Genomic DNA, 15,644 nt, shown 5'->3' on the forward strand with positions numbered 1-15,644 from the left:
AAGGTTGAAAGAGAGACATTGAGAAAAAGCCTAAGAGTAAAAAGGCTGACTGAAACACTTGAGAGAAAAGCCAAGAGTGATTTCAGATTTCTTTTAGTTGTATTTTCTGTCTTGTATCAAGTACCTGTGTGGTGTCCCTTGCTAAGTTGGGTAAGCACCTAGTGTAAAGAGTTTAAGTATTAGCATAACCAAGTCAAGTTTAGGAAGAAACTTGTGTGTCCAGATAGATTGTGTGAATCCTAGAAAATTGGTGTATGTAATACTTTGACTATAGTAAAAATTTCATCACATTTGTGGTGGAGACTGGATGTAGGTTGCATTGTACAAGACAACTGAACTAGGATACATGACTGTGTCATCTTCTTCCTCTCATTTGTTATTCTGTTTTCTGAAATTTATGAGACAAAACTAAATTGTCTCTTAAATTTTTCGCTACACAGTTCAAACAGAAATCAAGATTGAAGTTTGGTATTAAAGGTTTATTCTATTAAAGTAAAAGAAGGCCATATATTCAACCCCCCTTCTCTAAACCTTTTGTAACCTTAAATTGGTATCAAGAGCCAAGGTGTCAAGAATCAAGCTTCACATCTTGGAGCAAAGGTCCAATGGCGAACAATTCGGGCACAACCACGGTTGCCTACACTCTAACAAAAGGTCACTCAAACAACAAGCCTCCCTTCTTCAACGGAAAGAAATATGCCTACTTGAAAGAAAGAATGCGGATCTTCATTCAATCAATTGACTACAACATATGGAAGATAGTGACGAATAGTTCTAAAATCCCTACAAAGACATGTGCTGATGGAGTAGTGACTTCAAAGGAAGAAGCTGAATGGAATGATAATGATAAAAAGAAGGTGGAGCTGAATGCTAAAGCAATAAACTTGCTGCATTGTGCTATCAGCTTTGAGGAGTACCAAAAGATGTCTAGATGCAAGACGACCAAACAAATCTAGGAGAAACTCCAGGTTACACAAAAAGGTACCAAACAGGTCAAAGAAACAAGGATTGATATGCTACAAAAAGAATACGAGATGTTTACCATAAAGGATGGAGAAAGCATTGATGAAATATTTGAGAGATTCTTAATCATTACCAACAGCCTTGATGCTATGGGCTTGACACACACTGAACAAATCTTAGTGAGAAAAGTCCTTAGAAGCCTCACAAAAGAGTGGGAAACAAAAGCCACTGTCCTAGCTGAGAATAACAACTTAAGTCCTAAAATCAAAAGTAGAACCAAATGAGAGCGAGTCTAGTGACAGTTTTTCAAATGATAAAATTGTATTTTTTGCTAGGAGACTAAGGGGACTAATGAGGAACAAAGGCAGGTACAAGGACTTAAGCTCAAAGGAATACAAGAAGGACTTGAGCAAAGTGATATGCCACAATTGCAAGGAGGTTGGACACTTTAAGTACAACTGCTCAAAGCTCAAGAAGGAAGAAAAATGGAAGAAAAAAAAAAGAGAGTACTCATGACATCTTGGGAGGATCTTGAGAGCGATTCGGATGTGGAAGAGGACTCCAAACACGAAGCCCAAGTCTGCTTCATGGCTGGTGAAGATCAACTGGAAGAGGTAAATTATTATGATTTATCCATGGATGATTTACACATCATTATAGATGATCTTACCCATCTTTCTGAAAAGTTGTTGAAAAATATAATAAATATAAATCTGAAAATGAGATGTTGAAGGCAGAAAATAATTCCTTAAAAGAAAAAGTAAAAGAAATAGAATGTGCAATGGATCTTATTGACGAAAATAGGTTTTTGAAATCTGAAATTGAAAGACTTAAAGGAAAGCACATTGTGGATCCTTCACAAGAACTTGTTGCTGAAAATGAAAGGCTAAATGAAATGATCAATAGATTGAATAGTGATTTAGTAAGAACAGTTCTAGTAACTTGGACAAATTACTTGCCAATCAAAGACTATTGTTTGAAAAATCTGGTTTAAGCTATGTGACAAAAAAGAGTGCGATTTTTAAGAATTCTTCTACAAAATTCATGGCATCTTCTTCAAAAACAAAATCCACCATAAAAAATCTGGTCTTGGATATATTCTCGCCTTTGAAGAGGAATTTGAAAAATCTTATTTTGATGAAACTGCATCATCTTCAAGAACCGAACCTGCATCAAACAAGTTGAATCTGGGATATGTTTCAAACAATGAGATTGCTTTCAAAAAACCACAGTTTCGTGCATTTGCAAAAAGAGATGCTAATAATAAAAATAACTTTATCAAAAGAAATGCATTTTTTTCAAAAACCAGAAAATCTCACTCTTTTGATCATTTCCAACATCAAAACTTAAATTAATTTCAGCAACATGCACCAGAAAATTATTGTTTTATTTATAAGAAAATTGGTCACTTCTACTTACAATGCTTTATCAAAAAAAGAAGAGTAGGAAACCAAACTTACAATGTTATTTGTAATTTTAATGCACTTGGCCAACCAAGGTGGATTAACTTCAAAGGATCCAAATTAATTTGGATACCTAAGGTTACTTAAGATTGTATGCAGATTTGTCTAGCATCCAAGAAGAAGAAAGACATGTGGTACTTGGATGACAGATGTTCTAGGCACATGACGGGAAGGTCAATATTCTTCATCAAACTCAACAAGTATAATAGAGGGTTTGTGACCTTTAGAGATGATGGTAAGGTCAAAATTATAGCAGTTGGAAAAGTAGGTAAAAATTATTCTTCCTTCATTAATGATGTCTTTTTAGTTGATGGTTTGAGGCATAATCTGTTGAGTATCAATTAGTTGTGTGATTTAGGTTACTTAGTGATATTCAAAAGATTAGAATACCGAGTGATGAGTGAAAAGACTAATGAGGTACTGTATATTGCAAATTGGTGTGATAATGTGTATGACCTCACTCTTAATGAGCTAAATTATCAAAATGTAGCTTGTTTTCACTCCAAAGATTCTGAAAAATGGCTATAGCACAAAAGATTGGGTCATACAAGCATGTTCCAAATAAACAAGCTAGTTAAGAAGGGATTAGTAAGAGGTCTTTCTTTGATAAAATTTGACAAAGATATCACTTGTGATGCTTGTCAAAGGGGTAAACAAACAAAGAATTTTTTTTTAAATCAAAGGAATACATCTCTACTAAAAGACCACCTGAAATGCTACATATTGATCTATTTGGTCCAACAAGAACTCAAAGTTTAGGTGGTAAACATTATGGTTTAGTGATTGTGGACGACTACACAAGATTTGGTTGGGTTTTGTTTCTTACTCATAAAAATGATGCATTTGCGGCTTTTGAAGTTTTCAGCAAAAGAATTCAAAATGAAAAAGATTTAAAGATTGTTTCCATTAGAAGTGATCATGGCAAAGAATTTGAAAACCAATATTTTGAATCCTTTTGTGAGGAATTTGAAATATCATAAAATTTCTCTTTTCCAAGAACACCACAACAAAATGGTATTGTAGAAAGAAGAAATAGAAGCATACAAGAAATGGCAAGAGCTATGCTATGTGAAAGTGATATTCCAAAATTTCTTTGGGCTGAAGCTGTTAATACTGCTTGTCACATGTTAAATAGAATAATCATAAGGAAACTTTTGAAAAAAACTCCTTTTGAACTTTGGAAAGGTCACCTACTAAATCTGAATTATTTATATATATTTGGATGCAAATGTTTTGTTGTAAATAATAAAGAAAACTTAGGACAATTTGATCCAAAGACATATGAGTGTTTATTTGTAGAATATTTTATCACTAGCAAAACTTATAGAGTTTACCATTAAGATGCTAGAATCATTGATGAGTCCATACATGTTCTCTTTTATGATACTAACTTGGTTCAAAGTATCTTAGAAGATTGTGATGCAGGAACTCAAGTTGAAGGCAACAAGGGAGAAGCCCAAAATCATGAGGAAGAAATTCCTGGACTACCTGAATCTAAAATTGCTGCTGCAGGACACAATTCTATTTTATCTCCTAAAATAGGTGAAATTCCTAAGAATACCAGCTTTTTGGATCCCTCAGTGACCAAATCTGCTCCTAGATCCACTAGACCCCATGAGTAAAAATTTTTAAAGAATTATCCACAAGAATTTGTCATTCGGGACGTCTCTTAAGGTGTCAAAACTCGATCTCCACTAGAAAAGCTAATAAAGAATCAAACCTAACTTTTCTCTCTCAAATGGAACCACAAAATATCAAGAAAGCACTTGATGACCTCTCTTGGGTAAAGGCTATGGAGAAAGAGCTTTTGAGTTTGAAAAGAATCAAGTTTGGACACTTGTTCCAAAGCCAAATGAAAAGAAAATGACCAGCACCAAGTGGATCTTCCAGAACAAGTTGGATGAAGATAGAAGCATAGCTAGAAACAAAGCAAGATTGGTGACACAAGGATATGATCAAGAGAAAGGAATAGACTTTGATGAATCCTTTTCCCCTGTTGCCCGAATGGAAGCCATAAGACTTCTTCTTGCTTATGCTGCTTATTGTGGTTTTAAATTATTTTAAATGGATGTGAAATGTGCATTTTTAAATGGAGTAATAGATAGAAAAGTGTATGTGGCTCAGCCACCTGGTTTTGAAAATAAAGAGCTTCCAAATCATGTTTTCAAACTTTCAAAGGCTCTTTATGGCCTAAGACAAGCTCTTAGAGCTTGTTATGAAAGACTTAGTTTTTTTCTCTTGAAAAACGAATTTCAAAGAGGCACCACAGACACTACTCTATTTATTAAAAATTCAAATGATTCTTTTATTCTAATCCAAATTAATGTTGACGACATCATTTTTGGATTAGCTAATGAAACCCTTTGTGCTGAATTTGGAAAACTCATGACAAGTGAATTCGACATGAGTATGATGGGTGAACTTAATTTCTTCCTTGGAGTTCAAATAAAGCAAACTAAAAATGGAATTTTTATTCATCAAGAGAAGTATGCCAAGGAACTAGTTAATAAATTTGGTATGAAAAATACCATACCCATGGGAACACCCAAGCATCCTAACTCAAAGTTAGAAAATTGTGAAACTGAGAAAGATGTTGATGAGACTAGGTATGAAGGAATGATTGGTTCTCTCGTGTACCTAACATCCTCTAGACTTGATATAGTGCAAAGTGTCGGAATTTGTTCCAAATTTCAATTACAACCTAAAGAGTCACATCTTTCTGCAGTTAAAAGGATTATTAGATATGTTCATGGCACATCCAATTTTGGTTTATGGTATCCCAAGACTAACGATTTTTCTGCAGTTGGTTATTGTGATGCAGACTTTGTCGAAGATAGAATTGATAGAAGAAGTACTTCAGGCATATGCTATTTTTTTGGAAGGTCTTTAAATGTCTGGTCTAGTAAGAAGCAATCCACAGTGGCTTTATCCACTGCTGAGGCTGAGTATATTGCTGCCTCCTCTTGTTGTTCACAACTTCTTTGGTTGAAAACTCAACTTACTGATTATAAATTAAATGCTGATAATATTCTCTTGCTGTGTGATAATATGAGTACTATAAATATTTCCAAAAATCTAGTGTTGCATTCAAGAACTAAACATATTGAAGTGAGATTTCACTCAATAAGGGAACATGTTCAAAAGGAAAATATTAGTATTTAATTTGTTAAATCAGAAGATCAATTAGCTAATATTTTCACCAAACCTCTGGCTGAGTAGATTTAGTAAACTAAGAACTAATCTAGGCATTCTGAATTATGATTCCTTATTTAAATCTTGCTGATGTGTTTGTTGAAGTTTTGACTCTCGGGTTGGGAAGAGACAATCTGGACAAATGAAGAACCATCATCCTAAAAAAATTTTTTTGGGCTCAATGGCAAGTTCTGAATCTTCTGGGCCAATCTTTTAGTTCAGAGTTCTTGTGGTCCAATATGTTTCCTTAAATTCTATCATCTCTGGGCCCAATGAGTGTTACATCATCCATATGTGACTTTTTGTTTTGTCTTTTAGTGAAAAAAAATTCATTTTAAAATTAGCTTTGTTTTACCTAGTATTTTATTTTTTAATAAAATCAAATCAATTTTTTTAATGATGTCAAGTCTTTTCAAGGTCTAGTCATAGGTGATACAATTGCATGTTTTCAAGAAATCTTTTTCTTGTTGCAGTTACCAAATCTTTCTCTTCATAACTTCTTCTACAACCTCTTCGTTTCCTCCCCACTATCATTAGTGCCTTGTTTGTGTGAAACCCTTGCTCCACACCAATGAGAAAGAAAATTGTTATTTAAAAGAGTCCCAGGACCAAAATCTTCAAACTCTCTGAAAAACCTAAAACTTCTCCTCACTCCAAAGATCAAACTTTTACACCATCACCCTCTCCTCCAACCTCTCCTCCTCGCACCGATCCAATGGCAAGTACCAAAACAACTCCAATGTATGTTTTATCTTTCAAACCTACAGCTCCACCTAGTGCTCCCTCTCGGCCAAGCACCTCGAAGGGAAAGCGTCCTGCTGCTGAGGAGCCTGTGCCTGAACTATCTCGACCTAAGCCTAGGTCAACTCTTCAACGTTCTCAAAGAGTGAAATAGCAAAGAAAGGGGCCTACTCAAACTGAAAAAGTGGTTCTTGATGATGATGATGACTATGAGCTTGATGAATCTCATCCTCCCTTTGTCTCGGGAACTTCGGCCTCTACTAGACATAAATCACTTCTGTATAGAGTGGTAAAAGATGTAATCTAAGAATTTGTCTCTCAATCCAACCATCTGATCACATTAAGCAAAGATCAAAGGAAACTTGCTTCCAAGCATGAAAACTTCCTCAAAAATTCCAGAGATAGAGTGGTAGTTCTCATGAAATTAATTGACAATATCCATGAAGATGACACTATGGTCACTGTCCCTGAAAACCCTGCTGATTCTGAGGAGGATGGTTCGAATGCTTGAGGATGTCTCTTCCATTGCTGTTTTCTTTTTTTTTTTTTGGATAATTGTCTCATGGAACAATTGTAGTTTATTTTAGACTTTGTCTTATTTCGGATGACTGTAAATAATTAACTAATGCTTTACTTTGCTTTTGTTTTATCTAGTTATTTGGACTCTGTACTCTTACAGCTTTTTGTAGGTTTGATATTGATCTTATTTTCTCTTTTGATGAAAAAAGGCGGAGTAGCAAAGAGAGAGCAGATTAATGTTATGAATGCTTGATTTTTTCTTATTATTGGTTTGCATACTCTGCTTTTTGAAATACTATTAAAATGATCTATTTTGAATTCTTCCTTGCCTATGTTTGGTCATGACACAATCAAGTGTTTTTGAATAATTTTTGTACTGGAATCAAAATTTAAATTTATTGGCTGGATTCTGGTTAATGCTTGAATAAAGCCAGTGCGACACAGATGCTTCTTGTGGTACTGGATTTCTGTGTGTTTAGTTACATGGATTAAAAGTGTCATACCAAAATCAGTTTGTACAAACTTGTGTATGCTGTGAATAGTTGTGCTATTTTTATGAAAAATACATGAACAGAAAATTAAAGAAGAGCACAAATTCAGGGTGAGCAACCCTTGAAAAGGAAAGGGGAAGCAAGTCAAAAGCAAGTGATATCATCTAAAGAGAAGTACTTTAACTCTATCTAATTCAATCCTTTTGATCATCTTTCTTAACACTATGTTTGTCATCAAGGGAGAGATTGTTGAGTTGAGAATACAACTAATTTAAATGATTATAACAAACATTAATTTACTGGGTTAAACACCCAACTAGTTTTGATTGCTTTAGTTCGTGTTGTAGGCTAAAAAAAGTTGGGCTAAATGAAAAGTCAAGCCAATCCAAGCCCAAGTCAATTCATCCAAGTTGAAGCCAACCAAAGTCAACGTTCACAAGGCTTTCTTCGGTCAGATTCATGAAGAAAGAGAGAGAAAGTTTCTTCCTGGTTCATTCACCAGAGAAAAAAGAAAAAGAAAGGTAAATCATAAAAGCAAATGTCTAATCACCCTAATCAAAGCAAGTTAAGCTAAGTCAGAGGATAAAGGTGATTTATTTCTATTTACATGCAAGTTAATTTTTTCACTTCTTCTTCATATCTCTGCAACGCCAATTTGGGATAAATGGAGAAAGTGGTTGCTGATTTTCATTGCTGTGAATCAATGGCTTAAAAAGTTATTTGGAGCCAAAGCACACTTTCAATAGTTTGGATTTAGGATTATCACTGAATAAGCTCACATCTGCTGACATGTTGTCTTCGGTCAAACAAATATTTCAAATTGAAATCCCTAATTTAGGGGTTGATTGAAGAAAGAGAAAGGTTGAACCATGCAAACTTAAGGTCCAAGAAGTTGACTTGAGGGAAAGTCCAACTGTGACTCAGCACAAGGTACAAAAAGAAAAAAATGTTTCTGGTTGGGACTCAAGGAGAGAGAACCCGAATTGAGAGCTGTGTGTGAAACCTTACTACTGAGTTGGAAGTCTTAGAAGCATTGCACCTACACTAAAGGGAGTACTACGCCAAGATGAAGAACGAAGTTATGAGTTCAGATGCTGGGTTCAGTGCATAGAGTTAAAGCTGTGAATCATCAATCTCCTTTATGTTTTACTGTTTTGTATTTCAGTTTCAGTGTATATCTTTCTGTATTTTCTTTGAGAGGTAAAAGGTTGAAAGAGAGATATTGAGAAAAAGCCTAAGAGTAAAAAAGGCTGAGTGAAACACTTGAGAGAAAAGCCAAGAGTGATTTCAGATTTTTTTTTTTGTTGTATTTTCTGTCTTGTATCAAGTACTTGTGTGGTCCCCCTTGCTAAGTTGGGTAAGCACTTAGTGTAAAGAGTTTAGGTATTAGTATAATCAAGTCAAGTTTATGTAAAAATTTGTGTGTCCAGATAGGATTGTGTGAATCCTAGAAAATTGGTATATGTAATACTCTGACTATAGTGAAAATTTCACCACAGTTGTGGTGGAGACTAGATGTAGGTTGCATTGCATAAGACAACTGAACCAGGATACACGACTGTGTCATCTTCTTCCTCTCATTTGCTATTCTGTTTTTTGAAATTTATGAGACAAAACTAAATTGTCTCTTAAATTTTCTGCTGCACAGTTCAAACAGAAATCAAGATTGAAGTTTGGTATTAAAGGTTTATTCTATTAAAGTAAAAAAAGGTCATAGATTCAACCCCCTCTTCTCTAAGCCTTCTGTAACCTTCAAAATCCATATTGCTTTGATGACTTCGATCAATTGGGTAACAAGAACAATCGATTGAATTAGAAAAAACAGACATGTCTTGCAAAATTCAATCGATTGTTTAGCAATTCCAATCGTTTGAATTTTGGAAAACCCGGAAATTCAATCTATTGTGTTGTATGTCCAATCGATTGAATTTTCAAGAAACATGATTTCACCAGAGTTTACGGATGTAACGTATCAAAGATAAAATTATAATTGATTAGGATTACCAAAATATTTATTACGATTAATGGAAGATCTAATTCGTTATTATTTTTGTTCTTGATTATTAATAAATATGATAGATGAATGATAAAATAATAATTTATAAAATAAAAAATAGATTTTATAATTAAATAATATATAAATAATTAATTTGTAATTAAAATTAAATAAGGACTATTTAATAGTTATTAAAAAACTTAAAAAATATGTTTTGTTATAGGATCATTTAATGGTCCAAATGTTTTAGGACCATCGAATCCGGTGTCACCTGAACATTATTAGACATTGTCTTCCACTCTTTTCTCTCTAGGCACTTGTCACACACTACTCTTGACAACAAAATCATATAGGTGTAGAAAGAATATTCTTTCTACACTATAGAATTCACCTTTTATAAAAAACAATGTAAAATTTAAATTTTCAATGTATTTGTTAGACATTTATTAAAGTAAATTATTTAAAATTTTCTATTACTAGTAATCTTAACTTGTGCCCTTATGACACAAGTTAGCTATATTCTTAATAAATTTAGAGTAGTTATTGAAATGTGTCCCCGAAACTTTTAAAATCGGACGTTTTAGTTTTTCAGGTTTTAAAGTATATAAAATAGTCTCTCTAATGTTTATTTCTATTAGATAATACAATTTTTTTTCGTTAGCTTGCATATGTGATTGTTTTCACGAATGTGAGCTGGATAAATCAATTTTCAATGTGAAGTATAAAACAGTTTTTGAAAAATTCAAAAAATTTGAAACAATATGTTCCAATATTTTTTTATCGTGTAAAATCTTGTGTTTAAGAGCCAAAGTTTTAATACAAGAAAGATGAATTATATATTTTATTCGATATAAACTTTTTTTTAGGATCCATTATAATAATGAGTGTGGAAAGCCATTGATAAAATACTGAAAACTGAATATTTTGAACATTGGGATAGCCATTTTATCCATTTGGTCAAAATAAAAAAGACATAGTCTATCATAACATGTTTTCAAAAAAAAAAAAAGCGCAGCACCAATAAAATTCATTGAATCATATTAAGTATATTTGAATTCTATTAATTATAGACTAGCTTCATAACAATATAAAAAAATGTAATATATAAATTAAATATTCTATAATTAATAATTATATATAGTAGGTACAAATATTAAATCGAAATTTTCAAAAGTCAACGCATCTTATAATATTTTTATTAATTATAATAATAAAATATTATTAAAACATGTATAGTATAAAAAATAACAAGATATATATTAAAAAATAATTTTATTTATTAATTAAATATCATAAAAAATATTATTATTTAATTATTAATCTATGATACTTACACAGATGTGATGTAAAAATTAGAATAATAACTAAATTTAGGAGGTCATGGCATTTTGAAGATCGTTATTTATATAACTTCTTTAGATATTGACTAAAACTTATAAATTTGACTTCATAAGTAACTTGGTTCATATTGTATACAAGTCCTAAAGTATTACCTTTGTAGACAATAGACTATTTGTATAATGTGTACAATGGGCTATTGAGTTACAAAATGAACATTCCTCATACTATCTAGAATAATCATCCGAGTACTAGTGATAATAAACATCTTCCCTACAAAAGCTTAAAGTGATTTTGGGGTTCACCAAAGATCGAACTCTTGACCTTTCGAATTTAGCGCTCTAATACCATGTCACGATACCACTGATTCCAAAAGTTTCAGCTAATGGGGAAATGGTAACACTAATGGTTATATCTCTAATACTCCCTAAACCTCCATTGTACACATTGTACAAATATTTCATTGGCTCCTCATATTTTTTCATATTTTTAATTATTTATGTAAAAAATTTTGTGTTAAATGACAATTTTTTTATCTCTTGAAATAATACTAGCACATTCTCTTCATCATTAAATAATTATCATAGAATATGATATCTATAAATTAAATTAAATTAATATCTTACATAGTCAAAAATAAATATAAGTTTATTCATTTAATTTTTTTAAAATACATAAAAAATTTTCTACATATAAATAATCAAATTTGAGATAAATAGACCCAAAGTCTTAAAAATTAAAATTTATTAATTTCAAAATAAATATATATTAATAATTCAAAACTATTTTAAAAAATTTTAAAATTTTTTAGCGATAATTTTAAAAATTTTTAAACTCTTTAGGGGTTATTTTATATTTCATTTTTAGGACTAATTTGTCAAGATCGTATGTGACTCAACATTTTACATTAGCAGCCATCCGGTGACTAATAGGAAGAGACTGTATTGTCTAACAGAAATAAATATTAGAGATTATTTTGTATATTTTAAAATTTGAGAAACTAAATATCCAATTTTAAAATTTTTAAAAATTGATTTGAGTAATTACTAATTACCCATGAGTTTATTTCATATTTTGGTGCAACGAAGGAAATCAGGGAACTACCGATGCTGCTCTTTAACCATTGAAATTAAAACCTCCATATCTGCTTTTTCCCATTCAAATTTCAAACTGGCTTATCACTAATCAGCTTGTGATGGGCATAAATAAAAGTAAATTCTCAAAACACATTCTTTTTAGTGCTCTACATTTTCTTTAAAATAGTTTCGGATGTTTGTTCAGGAGCAGCGCTGCTTCTCTCGTATTTTGTTTAGGCTTCAAAATGGTGGTTTAGTTTTTACTCAGAATTTTAAATTGGTCTTTATATTTTTAATTATCTCAAATTTTCAACTCCATTTGAATCTTGAATTTGCATTATATGATTTACATTAATTTTTAAAGATTTTATATTAATGATGATGTGAATAGTGAGCGTCACGTTTAATGAAACGATAACGTATTAGTTAGTGACACGAGATATATAAATGTGGATGGTATTGTCGTAGAGATCAGTATTAGTTGAGTGTAATGTGTCGTAATATTATTTATCCATATGTTATTGATATGTTATCATTGTAAACGACTTAAATTGATTTCTAAATCTTACTATGTGGCTCTATTCTTTGAAATTAAAGGTCGTTTGGTCAAATTAGTCTCCAAATTAATTTTTTCTATTTTCTGCTTCATAAATTCAAAGTTCTTAATATTTTAAAAATATATTAATTTCTTTTTTTATTTTTTACATATGTAAATACAAAATTTTATATAAATATTTCTAAGTTTTAAATTTTGATCATACAATTTTTTATATAAATATTTCTAATTTGTTTGAAAACTAGTTAAAAGGAGAGATTAAATTTATTTTCATTTAGATATTAATAGCTTTTTACCTTTTTATTTTTCCTATTTTTTAAATTTATCATCAAAATCAAGCCTCCATTCTTGTTCATATACCTTATATTCTGTTGAAATTTTAAAAGGATCAATGGTCTCATCCAGTAAGAAAACAAACGAATGGAACAACGCGATGTTACATTGCCTTCCATATATCACCTCTAAATTACATATTTTAAGTTCATTAGATTCGATTGGTGATCATGTTTTGTATTTGATTGAAGAGGTATTATTTTTATAATGATTATTCAATAGTTTTACATATGAGCAATGAGAATTGTCCACTTCTACAGGAAAAAAATATAATTATATAAAAATAAAATAATTTTTCAATATTTTTAAATATATAAGTTATGTTGTTATTGTTTTTATAAATTAATTTGTATTTGAGGAGAATTTTACTTGCATATGAAAAAATAGATGGAAAATTAGGTTTAAAAAACTTGAGAATTTTGAATTTATGAAAAAATTTTAAAAAAAAAATTGTTTTATAAACTAATTTAATTCATGATATTTAATTTTAGAAGCTAAATTGAATCGCTTAGCAAAATTTTATGGGTCAAAATCACTTGTAATGAATCATGAGATGCTAAGTAGCTAACAACATATGGATGAACTGTGTTATAATCTATGAAATATAGACATTTCGTTGAGTTATTGTATCGTATCCGACATATTTTAAATACGATATTCATAATTAAAAAACTACATTAAAAATTTTAAAATTTAATTTGTATTTTGATATTAATAAAATATTATTATAATTTATCTAATAAATATTTTATATTTTATATATATATTATGCCTTTATGTCTTATAAAAATTTAAATTTTATGTATTTATATATCCCGTGTTATATCATATTCAATATCCATATTTATGTCTATACATAATAGATTATGACACTTGATACTACCATTCACATTAACACATAGACAAACATAAACTCTACCTTTTTTCTCTTAAGATTTTAGTGTCTATTGTTCTTTTCTATTTTTTTTTTCTCCTACCCGTAAACTCTTGAAAATCAATGTAATATATTTGATTACATTGTAAATAAATAAGAATTGCTTCTTATATGCTTATATACAAATTTAATGAGTTATTTGAATACATAAAATAATATTCAAATTTTTAATACTTATTTAAACGAATAAATGAACTAACCGCTTGACTAATTTAAATTGATTAGTTACATGCACATGCTTATATACATGATCTTCATCATAAGCATTGCAATCTAAAGATGGATTGATAAAAGCATTATCAGCAAAACATATCATTGCATATACTTTATAATTAAAATTTAACATAATATTGTTAGAAGACTCAAAAATATTTATTAACGCCAGTTTTTAGGGAAACTTTATATATAAAGTGGCACATTGTAACATCCTAGAAAATATTGCAAGCAGTGTAGATTTACTTGACTACCATTATCATCTACAGTTATACTACACATTTAAATATTTTTTGATAATTAAATTAGTTTAAATTTAGCAAAAATTAATTTCATTAGTAGAACATGAATACACATTTTAACTCCATAAAACGGTTTTCGCATTCTTCTCTTTCTCCTTCTTCTTTTTCTTCTTCTTCTCATTCTTTTTCGCATTTCTCCTCCTTCTTCTTCTTCGTATGTTTCCTTTTAATCGTCGTTCTTTTATTGTTATTGCTGCGTTTTTTTTCTTTTCCTCCTCCTCCTCTTTTTAGTGATTTTGTATCATTATGCTTTTTTTTTTTCTTTATTTGATTTTTTCTTATTTTTATTCTTGTTAAGAAAGTAAATGAGAAGATAAAACAAGAAAAAAAGATGAAGAAGAAGGAGAAGAGAAAAAATTTTGAGTTATTATTAAGTAACTTTAATGCCTTCTAGATTTAAATAAGGTGAAGTTTTAGTCTGTGTTTTTTTATTTAAGTTTGTTTGTGTGTAGTCATCATTAAATAATTTCAGTGCATTCTGGATTTAAATAAGGGACACTTTTGGTCTGAACTTATTTTGAATTGAGTTTGTTTGTGTATGATCATCATTAAGTAACTTCGGTACATTATGGATTTGAAAATATATAAAAAGAAGATAACGATGATAATAACGAAAATGAAAGAAAAATGAGAAAAAAGGAGAAAGAGAAGAAAAAATAGCAGCAATTTCTTCTTCAAGTGTGTTAAAAATAATTCTAACCTTTATGACAAACGGACACAATTCCAACCTTTGTGGCAAACGGACACAAAAAACACCGAAAACTTATAAGCACAATATCAAAAACAATTCTATATTACACCAAATTGTGTTTCAAAATGCACCGAAACTTCCATTAAACGTAACATAAATAGATTCATCGAAAAAACAATTCAAAACTCCAACATTTCATTCAAACCTTCAACCATGAACACGAATTTTTACAAAAAAAAACGAAATTATTCAACTTGTATTCAAAACTATACCAACATTAACTACTAACGAACTACATTAACTAGGTTTGAACCAAACATCATCCACTTGATTCGTTTCAAACAATAATCCAATTCGTCCTAATTCAACTGACAGTGTGAACTTGCATCATTCATTGTCTTCGAAAATGAAATACCTGTTCAACCCTAATTTCACAGCTTGATCTCATAAATTTGATCCAAATCTTCAAATCAGATCAAAGAGCACTAATCATGAACGAAGAAAACACAAAAAAGAGAACGCAAAAAAAGAAGAGAACACAGAAAGCGTTGAGAAAATTTAAAAGAAAAAAAAAACAAAATCCGAGAAAATTTAAAAGAAAAAAAACAAAATCCACATAAAAAAAACAATTATATATAGTTGAGCGTTAAATCAAAAGATTGCTAGAGATGGTAGCGCATGAAGTTGAATTAGGTTATAGGAACTTTGTTGGACTTGGTTAAATGACTATGATTTAAAACTTTATTGTATCATTTAATTCTATCTGTATCAAATAGAAACAAATAACACTGTAACTTTAAATTAATGTTACTTCCATGACTTTTTATTGGAATAAT

This window comes from Arachis ipaensis, chromosome B9, assembly GCF_059453495.1.
Source record: "Arachis ipaensis isolate K30076 ecotype BB chromosome B9, ASM5945349v1, whole genome shotgun sequence".
NCBI lineage: Eukaryota > Viridiplantae > Streptophyta > Magnoliopsida > Fabales > Fabaceae > Arachis > Arachis ipaensis.